This window comes from Brachyhypopomus gauderio, chromosome 3 (genome assembly GCF_052324685.1).
Source record: "Brachyhypopomus gauderio isolate BG-103 chromosome 3, BGAUD_0.2, whole genome shotgun sequence".
Lineage (NCBI taxonomy): Eukaryota > Metazoa > Chordata > Actinopteri > Gymnotiformes > Hypopomidae > Brachyhypopomus > Brachyhypopomus gauderio.
In genome coordinates, this window is record NC_135213.1 from 2,953,222 (window position 1) to 2,968,401 (window position 15,180).

A 15,180-nucleotide genomic window follows, 5' to 3' on the forward strand; every position below is an offset into this window, starting at 1 on the left:
CACAGTCCAATTGGGTCAGTACCAGGGTCAGACCTTCAAATGGCTGCTGATCCATGACATGGGCTATACCGTGATTTTCAGTATTCCCTTCCATGGCCAGCAAGGATGCCCTGGTGTGGTAAGTGAGCCTGTTCCCCCGAGGTGGTGAAAGTCATCAGGGAGCGCCGTGCCAGGGACAGGTCCTCCTGTCCGGAACTGGCTTGTTGGTTTTTGGGAACCCCAGAGCGTTACATACAGGGACCTGTACGAGGCCCAGGACAGAGAGGAGGTAGGTACTAAATCCAAGCACATACAGTAATAACAGACTGCTGTCATCTGGGGTAAGTCACTTACTGCCTCCAACATGACTCCTGTCTGGTAGCTGAACTTGTTCCTTATGTCTATACACAGGTGTGTCCAGGTGTCTAGTGACAGTCAGCTGCTGGCTGTGTCATTGGAACTGGACACTGAAGGTGAGTCGTCCTGCTGAATGGACTGAGTGAACTGCACAAGTACTGAATTGAATATCGTCTTGTTTGGCCTGGACTTGTTTTCTTGTAATGCAGCTGTACTGGAAATGAAGTGGAAGTGTTAAAGTAGGTAATGAGGGATGGTGGTGTTTGAATGGTTTCACATTAGTCCCACGCTGCACCGTCATTCATTCATGCTGCTCTTCATTAATCATCATCATCGTTAACACACTAACTCATTAAATACATGTTAAGTAGCACTCTACTTTTGAGGGTGTCATCTTTGTTTCATCTGCTTATTTCATTAACACAGCTGCACATAATGACAGACTGCCCTCATCTGGGGTGAGTTTAGGGTGGCTCACGTTTCAGCAGCACAGGGGCTCTTTGGCAGTATCGGTTGTTCCTGCAGGTTGATGTACGTTGATGCTGTTATGATGTTTCTCCCATTCATAAGCTCATTAATGTGTGTCCTTCCTGCTCCCTCTTCCTCTTCCTCTGCTGTGGTCTCTGCCCCACCCCAGCGCCCCCTACCGACGGCTGATCCAGAACAGCAGCCTTCACAAACAGCCAGTGCCCAGTGCTGAGGTGAGCAGCCCAGCTCCAACTCTGGAGGTTTTGTTTTAGATTCAGTAAAAATGTGAAGCCCATATTCATAACCTGTCTGTCTCCTGACGGACCCCTGCTGGTTTATACACAACCTCTTTCTTCCCCCAACAACTTCTTCCACAGCAGGTTGCTCCTCTGGACGTCCTACCGTGTGCGCGCATTCAAACTGCTGTGTGCAGCCTGAAGCTGATGGACTGTGGGCTGTACCAGACTGTCTGGAAGGTCTCAGACTCCACCGGCTGGTGCTTCATGGCCAACGAGTACCTGGAGTGCCACCACTGTATGAAGGTGGCTAGTTGCAGGACATCCTGGATCAGCTGGACCCAGTCCATCGGGAGGAGTTCCCAGCAGTTCTGACCTACAGGTGTGTGTGTGTGTGTGTGTTTGTGTGTGCACTTACAAGCATGTGAGAACTTGTTTGTATGCTGTGACCCATGGTGTTTTTGCATGATGTCAGTCTGTTCTCTGTGGCACAGTGTAACCTCACTGTACAGGCACCTGCGTGTCAGGCACAGACATCACTGGCTGGACCCGTCCTCCATGTACCTCTCCATGCTCATGAAGTGTCTGGTCCTGGACACTGACCCCAGCACCATCACCCCCAGCTGCCCAGATGGTGCTGGTGTCCACTCCAAAATGGCTGCTACAGTATATGCCTAGGATGTGCTGTCATAGCTTGAGTAGACACAGGCTGGGGTCACCTCCATCTGCGGAACCATCTTGAAGATGGACTCCATAAAGAAGGTAAGCTTGTGCAGCACAGACACACACACACACACACCTCATGGGCTTGTTTTTCATATGTGCTGTGTGTTGTCTGTCCATTCAGGTCTCCATTACTGGTGTTGCTGCCAGTATGGTGGCATTGTCAACAAATGTCTGGAACGAGTTTGGCCAGGTTCTCATCAGCATCTTCATCAGGGTCTTCATCAGCATCTTTATCAGGGTCTTCATCAGCATTCTCACAGCAGGAGAGGGTGAGGGCCTGCTGCCTGTGCGCGTTAAACTGATGGACTGGTACCAGCGAGCCGGACTGGATCCTCCCCAGCTTAACGTGGACCGTGATGTTGAGTATGTGGGCCGACTACAGGAGGCACCGCGGTCCAGAGGCCACCTGACTGATGCTGCGTTCCAGCAGACACACTGGAGGAGCTTCACTGTCACCATACATGCACGTACACACACACACACACACACACACACACACACACACAGGGCCCAGGAGAACAGCAGCTCATCCAGGAGCTTCACCCCTTACACTCACAATGTGAACAGGCACATTTTAAAAGTGAATGGGCACTGATTTCAGGTGGAGTTCTGTCCCCAGCTCTGTTCAGGAGCTCCTGTGACTTCACTGAAGTCTCAGTTAAAGACAGGGTCTGTTTTTTCTGTGTTGTCCCTGTTCCTCTTATGTCTGAGAATGTCAACATCTGATATTTTACATCTCAACCTGTTAATCATGTACTTTTTGTTCAGTGTTTCTGTGTCCAATGACTGAAAGTGTCCTGAGCATACGAAAGATCCTTTATAAATAAAATAAGGACAATGATGATGGTGATGATTTGAGCAGCACAGTGTTGTCATGCTGTGAGAGAAATTATTGATTATTGACTAATCATCATTGATTAGATCATGTTTAGTTATTATAAGAGATCATTATGAACTTTATGATTTTGGACATGTCCATTCTGACTAAGCAGAAGGACTACAATAATGAAGTAGTGTGATTCAGTGTAACCATGTTTCGTTCATATTATGCATGTGTGCTATATGTGACCCAGGTCAGGGAGAGTGCTGAGGGTAAGAACACTCTGTTAACTGGTAGTCACTAGGCTACTAGTCTTGGGTCATTTAGCTTTCTCTGTGTTGAACTGATACATCAGTTGCTTCCGCTAACTCTAGGGAAGTCCATATTAGGAGATACACACATGTGAGACAAAGTAGCCTGCTGGACGCTTATGTTTTGGAACATGCTGTGCTAAAGATGAACTGCTGAATTGTGTTTAAGATTGTATATAAGCAGGGGGAGCGCCCCCCTGCCTTCAGAGTTGTCATGCTTGAATGAGACTCTCGTGTCTGTGTCTGTCTTGTATCTGTCTTTGTCCTATTTATATATATTTATATTTTTGTAATAAATTAATCATTTAACCACGTCTGAGTCCTCATCCATTTATTAGGAAATTTCCACGACAATTTGGCGTCACGAACAGGATCGGCGAGAGGCACCCCGGAAAGGCGGTGACTGATCTTCGAGGACGCTCCCCGGGGGATGAGATCCCTGGCTGGGCTGGGCAAAGTGGGAACCCCACGAGCAAAGGGAAAGTACCTATCCAGGGAGTGATGTCACCGCCAGTCTCCGGTGGTGTTCTCCGCCCGATCAAACAAACCGCAGTGAGTGGGAATTTTCAGTTTATAAAATTCTAGGAATTTTTTTTGTTTTTAAGTGTTAAATATCCGCCAGTGTCTGCCCGCCGGATGATCTCTGTTATACGATAGGGATATAGTGAGATATCGCCTACAGGGATACAGAGAGGTATCGCCTACAGGGATACAGAGAGGTATCGCCTGAGAATATAAAGTCTATAAGGTGGGGATACTGCGATATCGCCCACGCGAGATAGGACTTAGCCTAGCGCCCGTCAGTCTGGCCAGAGATCCAGCTGGGCAGAAGCGCACTGATTAGACGTAATACGGTGTTGGCTAGCTCCGGAGCGGCAGAGATATCCGATAGGGGCGGGTGGAACTGTTTGTTACGTTGGTATGCAGTAGCGGATCTAAATTTTGAGGACTTTTTCTGACGTGTTTAATTGATTTGGGATTTTTTTTTTGGACCCCTCACAAAAAAAAAAAAAAAAAAAAGTGTGAAGGGTCATCTCTGGGATTATCTAGAATTATGGGTAAACATCATTTGGGTAGAATACATAATAAGAGTAAAGCATCGGAGGCTCATAGCATAATAATAATAATAATTATTATAAGTGTAAATTACCAAATGACCAGAGATTATTTAGAAGATGTAACTCGACATGTGGGTTTTTTTAGCATTATGGGTTTGGTTCAAAGGGAACATTGAGTGTAGACTATCTGCGCCGACTAGTTGAGAGAATAAAAACAGAGCCCAAGGTCGCAGATAGAGAAAAACTCGTAAGTATTTTGTTAAACATAAAGCAGATATGGAAGAAAAAGCTAAATGTTGGCTTGAAGAAGCCGAGAAAAGGCAAGCACGACAGGTAGGGATTAAAAAGTGTACTAACAAAGTCTCTCAGTGTGTTGTTGTAGCCGACCAGACCTCGACGCTGCCCCACCAAGATCTGCGCCAGCCAACCCGGCTCAGCAACTGTGCCACGCTCAGGTGCATCCACAGCCGCTACCCCTGCCTCCCCCACCTCCACCTCCAGTTCACCCACAGCCACTACCCCTGCCTCCCCCACCTCCACCACCAGTTCACCCACAGCCGCTACCCCTGCCTCCCGCACCTCCACCGCCAGTTCCAGCGCCACCAGCTCTGGCGCCACCACGACAGCAAACTCTGTCTGCCGCACCTGCACTGCGAGCTCCAGCGCCATCAGTTCCAGTATCACAACCACAACCTCTGCCTCTCTCACTCCCACCAGCCCAACAGCTGCCGCTGCACCCAGCGCCGCTAGTCCCGCATGATGACGTCCGCTAGGCGATGGATTGTGCCCGCCAGGCGATGGAATGCGCCAGCCGGACGATGGGAAGCGCCACCTCCCCAACGCCACCACCTCCCCCGCCACCCGCAGCCACCACCACCCCCGCCGCCAGCTTCACCCGTGGCAGCACACACAAGAAGCCGTGCCACAGAAAGAAAGGGTCAGGTGTTGCTTGAACTGACCACCCCAGGGTGCGCAACAACCTTCCCAATGGTCAAGGTTGCAGGCCCTGAAGGAGACATCATGGTCCACCGTCACTGGACAGAAGAGGACATCATGAAGGCGGCGGTGGGCCTGGGTAAACCGACAGAGATGGGAGGTAAGCGCTTCGGCGAAGAACTAACAGATTTTGTTCAGTCTTGTCATCCAGTCAAACAAGATAGACCGAGACCGGACACCGGGAGACGTCTGACTCCACAACACTGAGTGGGAACAGCAGCTGGACAGGAGGATCCAAACAGGCCCTACAGAGAGATTGTAGGACACCTGGTCACAAGGCTGGAGGCTGCACACCCAGCCACTATCAACACGTCCAAAATAGCTGCATGTAAACAAGAAGACGGAGAACCTGTCAGCGACTTCCTCATGAGACTGACCAGAGTTCACACCGACCACAGCGGTCTTGTAGCACCAGCACAACGAGCGGAGGCCGGCCCATGGGAAGCCCACCTGAGAAACAGCTTCCTGGTAAGCATGAGAAAAGACATCACTGACCTCATCAGAGCCCAGTGCATTGGGTACAACAACGCCACCCTGAAAACCATAGAAGATCATGCCAAGCATCACGAGGCACAGCTGGCATGGAGAGTGAACAAGAAAATCCAGAAGCAAGCTGAGACCATGGTGCAGAGAACTCCCAGAGAACGCGGGAGGGGCCACGTCAGAGGCAGAGGAAGAAGACGAGGTGGATGGGGACGAGAGAGTTACCCCAGAGGAGAGGTGGTGAATATTACAACTGTGGAAAACTAGGACACTTTGCAAGAGATTGTCCTGAAAATGAAGAAAATGCTGAGCAGAGAAACAGAACTTTCAGAGATTGACGGGCAGCGGAGAGGCTGGATGGTACAGGACCACTGGAAGACGACAAAAAGGAAAGTAACTGGTTTAAATTATCATTTAATTTATCAATGCTTGCAGAAGATTAGTGTAGGGCCGCAGGGCCTGCCTAAAATAACACTGACTGTAAACGGCACTAAAATAAAAGATTTAGGTTTATAGTGGTGCCACCCATTCAAAGAAAAAAAAAAAAAGAGCCTCTCCGATGTAAATGAAATAATACATTTGAACATGAATTTTTAATTTAATTTAATTTAACTGCTATGGGTTGTGACTTAATGTGTAAATTGGGCCTGAGTAGCAGGCCTTAGGGGTTGTTTATGGAGTGGGAGTTAGCTGTGTTGCGGTTCAGTTATCAGCAGGAGTTCCACTGTATGTTTATGAGCTGCAGAGTGCAGGAAGAGAGTGTTGGGAACACTTCATGTGTGAAGTGTGTAGTTTGTTGCCAGGTGATTTGATGTTGAGACCGTAGGGGTCACTGCACTGCACGCTGCATGTGAGTGAGGGCCCCGATAGAGGTTTTGAGGATAAATTTAAGGTTGGAAAACATGATTGTTTGGTTGTCACTGCTATTGTGTGGGATTGCGTGTGGGCTGTGGCAATGGTGCAAACCCCATTAGAACAGGAAGACCTGTTCTCATTTCCTCGATCTAAACCACACGTGTCACTAGCAAACGTGTGCGAGGAGCCTCAATGGCAGGACATCGGTGAATGGATGACAGAGATGTCTGACATTACCGATTGGGAGAGAGTTTCTGGCAGGAACACCATGTTTAGCCCTAGCAGGAGGGCGTGGATGCAGCCGGCGCCGTGCTGGCTCCCCTGCAGGCAGGGAGTGGAACTGAATAACCCCCTTGGTATTTTTTTAGCCGCCTCCCTTACCCTCTCAGGAAAGAAAAAAAAAAAATGAGAGGAAGAGGAACTCAGAACTGTTCCTGCAACATTATGGGCACAAGGTAAGAGCGATGTTGGGGCTCATGCAGGGGGTGTGAGCCCATACACATCACCCCAAAATCTGACTATAGGCCAAGACAACATCAATACCCTTTGAAGCCTGAGGCGCTCAAAGGAAATTAGGCCAGTTTTTCCAATCATTTAGGCAAGCTGGAGTGATCGTACTGTGCCCTAACTCACCCGTGCGCACTCCAATTTTTCCAGTTAAGAAACCAGGGTGGGAAGAATGGCGATTTGTGCAGGATTTGCTGGCTGTCAATGCAGCAGTACACGTTAGAGCCCCAAAAGTGCCAAATCCTCACAATATTCTTTCCCAGATTCCCCCAGATAGCCAGTGGTTCAGTGTAGTGGTCCTAGCAAATGCATTTTCAGTGCATCCAGATAGCCAGTACTGGTTGGCATTTTCCTTTGAAGTAAAAAAACATACACATCACTCACCATTTACAATGCAGCGCTGCGAGACAGTCTGGCCTCTCTGAAACTTCCAGAGGGCATTGCACTGTTGCACTACGTAGATGCTCTGATACTCTGTGTAAACACATGAGAAGTATGCAAAGAGGGCCATAGTGGCATTGCTACATCACCTAGCAAGGGAAGGCCACAAGGTTCCTAAGCAAAATTGCAATATTGCTGACAAAAAGTGCACTTCCTGGGTCATGACGTAGTATGTATTGAAATTCTGACACAACAAACAGAGATAAAAATAACATTTGTTAAAGAGAATAAGCCCGTTTGAACAAATGAGTCTTAAGAACAGTTTTGAATTCTGAAATAAAAGTTCAGAATTGATGTGTGTGTTCAGTGTTTGTATGTGTGTGGGGAGTGTTGACGTTAAAGGACCAGTGTTTTGACTCAAGCCCACAGTGACAGACAGAGGCCAGTAGCCTACTTTTCAGGAAAACTAGACCCCGGGGCAGCCGGGGTGCGGGCACTGGTAGCATTCAGAGATATAGTGGGGTACGCTCAACTCGCCCTTTGGGTCAAACATGCTGTTTCTCGAATTTTAAAGGAAAAAAAAAAGGTTTTGTAAACAATAACACCCCTGCCACATTATTCTGCCCAAGCAGCTGAGCTCACCATTCCTTACCAGCTCAAGGTCAAAGATAAAGCACCAACTAATCTCACAACTGCAATCATCAAATGTGCCGCACACACCAGAGCAGGCGACACAGTAGCAAAAGGCAATGCCTTCACAGACTCCACAGCCCAACACAGTTTTGCAGGCTCCAAACACACAAATGATGCTAACAGATCACAGTAACAGAGAAGACACACCCTTAACAACCAGAGCAATACAAACACAAGCCACAATGTAAGACAAACAGAGATGGGCAAAAGGGGGGGGTGTAAAACAATGGGGGGAGTCTGGACACACACACACGGAGACAGGTAAGCTGTGTGTCCCTACAGCCTACATGAGAGGACTGATTGAAATTGCTCATGGTAGGAGTCACAATGAGCAAAGGGGGGATAGTAGCATGCACTAGCATGCACTAAGAATAACCACACTCACCCAAAATTTTTATACATGATGTCTGGTATCCCACCACAGGGGGATAACAGATCTAAACATGCACCCGCCGGACACCTGCCGCCGACCGAACCCTTTCAACACTGGCAAATTGATCTTGTTGAACTAACACCTGCTGAAATACAGGCTTGTGTGTATGTATGTCTAGCAAATGGATGGAGGCCTTCCCCACCACAAAGCAGAATTCAGATACGGTGGCAAAGATGCTACTAAGGGAAATAATCCCACGATGGGGGTTACCCAGGAGGGTGTCGAGTGACAACGGCACTCCCTTCATACACGAAGGGGTAAAGGAGTTAAATTAACTAAATTTTAGAGGAAACTAACTCAGGAAACAGGATTGAAATGTCTGCCTCTGGTTTTGTGGCAGAGCCGCACTAGGCCCCAAGCTCGCACAGGCTTATCAGCCTTTGAGATTGTGTTTGGAAGGCCTCCAAACATGGGAGTAGTGCCGCCGGAATGGGACACACACACACACACACACACTTGTTGAGCCATTAATATGTTATCCTGCACAAGTTTGTCTCTATTTTGTCTGAGCAGGTCAAAGCTGTCAGAGGTGTCGGAGAATCCACTGCTGATCAGAGATCCACGTGCTGCTAACAACCAACACAGCTGTGAAGACCAGTGGCCGAGCCACGTGGACACACCACACCCACTGCAAAAGAGCTCCAGAGCAGCCGCCAGAATGAATGTTATGCTGTTGTTTTTTACATGATGCTTTTCTCAACAGGAGGGGATCTCAACAGGAGATCTGTCATCTCCCCCACACCGGAGGAGAGGTAGTGAGGGAAAGAAAGCATGTGTAATGTCCAATGTCACTGTTACTGCAGTGAAACCAAACCAGCCCAGTCTGGTTTGCCATCCTTTCCACATGGCGTGAACACCAACACCAATCACTTATGAAATGGCTACAATGTTAATTAACAGACCCATATGCGAGATTGATAGGTTAACAGGTCAATTCTACAACATGTCTCACACCATCATTCACAGTGGTAAGGTTCCTGATTGGGTAGGTGATGATGTTGCAAGTATGGATCATAGGAAATAAACGACTGCGACTCAAATGACGAGGTGTCACGAGCCGGCATTCGCAACATGACATTTGACACCACCCCTGTTGAGGGAGAGTGGTGTCTATGCACAGAGGGGGCCTTGAAGGCCATCTTTGGATAGAGCACACCAAGTGCCAGGTTGATCTGGTAGCAACAGCCAGAAACGAATCAACATGCACCATTAGACTAAATAACTCCTCTGCAAAATGGAGTTTCACCTCCTGTCATGGCATCGTGAACCCAGTAACAGATTGGGCGACGATGTGGGCATGCAGAGAGAAAACCTACTCTGCTCTACCTGAGAGATCATACAACAGGGGTCAGTTTTCAGTTCGCCTGGGGAGGGTGTTGTACTCCAGTTTTCCTTACCCCCCCAGTGTCAATTTATACCATACCAGATCGTGTCCCACGGGAGGCCTCACTGGAGGGGATCCCTGGTAAGTTTAAAGGTTACACGCTGGCAGACCCCTGGACTACCCCAGCGGTTGCTGTGGGATGGTCACTGTTCCTCGGAGGGGGAACTACAGCGACGATAGATAAGATCAACGGACTTGCATGGCAAGTTCTGACTTTGGCTTCTCGTACTGAGACTGCCCTGGACCTATTAAACAAAGAAGTGAAAGAAATTAGACAAGTATAGGTCCAGAATAGACTAGCTTTAGACCTCCTCCTCATAAAAGAAGGAGATGTGTGTAAGAAAATCAATGTTTCATGTTGTTTCAGCATTCCAGATTACTATGATAATATTACTGATTTAATTGATCACATGAAGGCCGGGGTTCAAGAACCTGGTTTGGGTGGATCACTTCATGTCTAGGCCCATGGGGACATTGGATGCTGACTATGATTTTACCAATTGTAATAATCATTTAGCTGTTGTTGTGTTTAGTGCCTTGTATTTTGTCTTGCTGTTCGTCGTGGCTTACTGGCCTTATGCGTCAGCATTTTCAGATGGCCTTGCATGACGACTTAAAGGAGCTTGAGATAGCAGACTCCTTGGGACATCTGTTTAAGGAAGACGTCTGGGATGACCTGGCGACTGGCTGGGTTGTGCCCGATGGCCCTGAGCAGCTTAACTGACTCCAGGGCCTGTTTTAAGTTGATATTCTATGATGAAATTAATGATTAATTCTCTCCTTTTTAATGATTACACAGAATCAAAGGGGGGAAGTGTGAGAGAAATTATTGATTATTGACTAATCATCATTGATTAGACCATGTTTAGTTATTATAAGAGATCATTATGAACTTTATGATTTTGGACATGTCCATTCTGACTAAGCAGAAGGACTACAATAATGAAGTAGTGTGATTCAGTGTAACCATGTTTCGTTCATATTATGCATGTGTGCTATATGTGACCCAGGTCAGGGAGAGTGCTGAGGGTAAGAACACTCTGTTAACTGGTAGTCACTAGGCTACTAGTCTTGGGTCATTTAGCTTTCTCTGTGTTGAACTGATACATCAGTTGCTTCCGCTAACTCTAGGGAAGTCCATATTAGGAGATACACACATGTGAGACAAAGTAGCCTGCTGGACGCTTATGTTTTGGAACATGCTGTGCTAAAGATAACCTGCTGTTAGAACTGCTGAATTGTGTTTAAGATTGTATATAAGCAGGGGGAGCGCCCCCCTGCCTTCAGAGTTGTCATGCTTGAATGAGACTCTCGTGTCTGTGTCTGTCTTGTATCTGTCTTTGTCCTATTTATATATATTTATATTTTTGTAATAAATTAATCATTTAACCACGTCTGAGTCCTCATCCATTTATTAGGAAATTTCCACGACACATGCCCCTTGTTTATTCAGTATCATGTCATACATCTGTTCTTGTTTAGTAAGACTGTGTTACAAAAATACTACTATTGCTCTGTGGATCACAGCCAATAAAACACATAAGTACATCTTCAGAGGGACTCAATCTCCTTAATTTGAAAGCACTGTTGTAACATAATTCCTACAGTCCTTATAGTTTACAATAAATCCAAGAAATAACATTTCCATGGCAACATCCTAAAATGAATCAATTAGACAATGAATAAATTAATTGGTAAAATACTTTATACTAGGGCTGAATGATTAATTGCATTTGCGATAATCTCGCGATATTTTAAAACGCGATTCTCTAATCGCACAGGCTGCGATTTAAACTGGTCACGTGACTTGGGAGCGAGCCGAGCCGAGGACGACGAACGGAGCAAACCCGAGCAGGAGGCAGGGAGGTGGAGAAGTGAAGTTAACACAGCGCACTTTAACTTGTTGCACAATGGATACCAAAGAGGGGCAGCACATCAGTTGTGTGAAATTACTTTGGCTTTAAAAAAGATGCTGCTTAACGTCAGGTACCCTGCAAAACGTGCCTTGCTACTGTTGCTACGACGCGAGGTAACACTACAAACCTTTTTCAGCATAAAAAAAAAACACCACAAAGCCTCATATGATATTTGCAAGGCTAAAATGCCAACGACCAGTGCTGCATCTTCAAATACGCCAAGTACCAGCCGACAGGGATCACTGACCGAACCGTTTGAAAGTGTAACTCCTTATGGATATGATTCGAAGCGGCACGCTGAAATAACTCGGGCAGTAACGGAGTTCATAGTGAAAGACATGATGTCCGTTAATATAGTGAACTATCCCGGCTTCATGGCTTTGTTAAACACACTGGATATGCGCTACCAAATGCCCTCACGCACATATTTTAGCAAAGTTGCTATACCTGCAGGGTTGCCAACTCTCACGCATTGAGCGTCTTAGACTAAAAAGTTACTAGTTCACTCTGGCGCCAACCACAGGCGATCGATCGATCGCGATATAATAATAATACTTAAATTTTGTCCATTTTACACCGCCCCGATAGCGCAAATAACTGAATCAGGCTGCCAACAGTAAGTGCACTGCTTCTAAAACGACAGCAGAGGGCGATAATTCACCTTTTGTTATAAATACATGCAGTTAGAGATTACGCAGAACATCCATAGTAATATCCATAGTTTTTGTTGTAGTTGGTGTCGATTCACTAGGTATGTTTGGCAAACCGTGCATGGCATTTTTATTAATGTCCTTGCAGTGTGTGATTTACTAGGGTGGAATATTTTGCAGCCTATATAGTGCATTAGGAGAAGCTCAAACTAAGCTAAGCGAATAAAGCAGCGGTCACCAACCACCGGTCCGTGGGTCATCTCCGATTGCAGATGCAGCCATGGCATGTGAAAAGGTCCATTCGGTCACAGCAAGGCTGCAAACACAGCATCCTGAGCTTTTTATGATCATCTCTGGAGACTTTAATCATGCCACTTTGGATTCTACCCTAGCTGCCTTCTACCAAGTCGTGGATTGCCCAACAAGAAAAAACAGGACCATCGATTTACTGTATGCTACTATCAGGCATGCATACATAGCCACTTCCCTCCCCCCACTAGGTAAGTCTGACCACAACCTAGTATACCTACAGCCAGAGTACACACCCCTGGTTCAAAGGCAGCCTGCAACAACCGACACCATCAGGAGGTGGTCCCCAGGAATGGAAGATGCCCTCAGAGACTGCTTTCACACCACGGACTGGGATGTGCTGCTTAGCCCACACTGTGTGGACATAGAGGGGATGACGCACTGTCTGATGGATTATCTTAACTTCTGTGTAGACGTGGTTTCCCCCATGAAGACTGTACAATGTTACCCTAACAATAAGCCATGGGTAACGCAGGACGTCAAAGCTATCCTCAACAGGAAGAAGGCCGCATTCCGGAGTAAGGACGGGGGGCCATGAAAGCAGCACAGCAGGAGGTGAAACGCTGTGTGAGGGAAGCTAAGGACAGGAGAAAGGTGGAGCTAAATCTTGAAGAGAACAACATGAGGGAGGTCTGGAAAGGTGTTAAGACCATCACTGGCCACAACACAAAGACCAGAGCCATAGGAGGGACTGTTGAGAAGGCCATGTTACATTTTCGGCGGGCAGGCATGACACAAGTGCAGATTTAGGGTATTTAATAGAAGAGAGTAACAAATAACACTACTACGACACAGAAGGCAGAGGGAACTATGCTAAACAATAGGGAGAGGATACCAGCAATAACAGGTAAGCTAAATAACAGGGATACGTTAATGTGTAGACCATAATAACTAAGAAACCATATACACATATGGGGGGGGGGGGACATAACACAAAAGAAGCAATGATACAAGGGTGACTAGGAGGAGGTAACACAACAGCATTGACTAACTAAACAGACAACGAGATAATGAACTGCAAAAGACTACAAAGGACTGGGGACATACACAAATAAAACACAAGCGCTGAACATGGGGAAACGTGAACAACAAACGAAGACTAGGAACGAGAGGGGGTACGAGAGCAAAGACATGAATAGATACAAAGGCAAGACAGAGGCGCAACCAAGGACTCACGTACAGGGAATGACCGACACGGGAGTAAAACACTAGGGGGTTTTTATACACAGAAACAAGACGGTGAAACGGGACTCAGGTGTAAGTGACTAACAACGAGGGCATGACAGACAGAGGGAGGAACGAATGGGAGCGGGGAGCTAGGCGGGACCAGGGAGGAGGGAGGGGCTGGACGTGACAGGCTAACAAAATGAATAACTTCTTCAACCTCTTCAATCAGTCCATGTCTCCCCCACCCTCTCCCTCACTCCAGCCATATCTCCCTCTTCCCTCAACACACCTTCCATCATTTACTGCACCAGCCTCCTCCTCCTCCTCCACCCCCATCTCATCACAGACTCCCCCACACATCACTGCAGACCAGGTGAGGTGATCATCTGAGGAAACTTCACTCCAGGAAACCAGCAGGCTCGGACAAGGTGTGTCCACGTTTACTTAAGACCTGCGCTGCGGAACTGGGTGAACCACTTCAACGTGTCTTCAACCTCAGCTTACAACTGGGGAGATTGCCTACTCTCTGGAAGACTTCATGTTTAGTTCCAGTGCCCAAAAAGAACCGGCCCAGTGAGCTGAATGACTTCCGTCACACCTCATGAAGACTTTTGAGCGGCTCTTCCTCTGTCAGGCTGAAGGACATCACGTCTGACACTGTGATCAACAGTATTGGAGCTCCACAGGGCACGGTGCTGGCCCCTCTACTTTTCACCCTGTAAACTGCGGACTTCTGCTACAACTCAGAGTTGTGTCATATTCAGATGTTTGCTGATGACACAGCTATTGTGGGATGTATCAGGGATGACCAAGAGGAGGAGTACAGGAGCCTGGTGGAGGACTTCACTGTCTGGTGCCACAGCAGTCACCTGCAGCTCAACTCCTCAAAGACCAAGGAGCTGGTCATTGACTTTGGGAAGTCCAGACCAAAGTCACAACCAGTTCTAATAGAGGGTGTTGAGGTGGAGACTGTGGACTCCTACAAGTACCTCGGGCTGTGGCTGGACAGCAAACTGGACTGGTCCTGCAACAACGACCACCTGTACAGGAAAGGACAGAACAGGCTGTACTTCCTGAGGAAGCTGCGATCATTTGGTATCTGCCGAAAACTTCTGTGGATGTTTTATCAGTCTGTGGTTGCCAGTGTCCTGTTCTACACTGTGGTGTGCTGGGGGGCAGCATATCCAAGGAGGACACACACAGGCTGAACAAACTGATCAGACAGGCTGGCTCGGTGGTCGGCATGAAGCTGGACTCTCTGGTGACTGTGGCAGAGAAGAGGACCCTGGACACACTGCTGGGCATTATGGATGATGCCAGTCATCCTCTGAACTCTGTCATCAGTAACCAGAGGAGTCTGTTCAGTGACCAACTGCTCCTTCCCAAGTGCAGCACCAACAGGCTTAAAAACTCCTTTGTCCTGCATGCCATTGGACTGTACAACTCCTCTT

At 47.4% G+C, this 15,180-nt stretch overlaps 1 long non-coding RNA gene across 1 annotated transcript in view; it reads right to left on the reverse strand.

Moving 5' to 3' along the window:
* The window catches only part of LOC143510009 (uncharacterized), a 32,839-nt gene that overhangs the window by 2,799 nt on the left and 14,860 nt on the right, over positions 1 to 15,180 (reverse strand). The gene's annotated exons all lie outside the window — the stretch shown is intronic.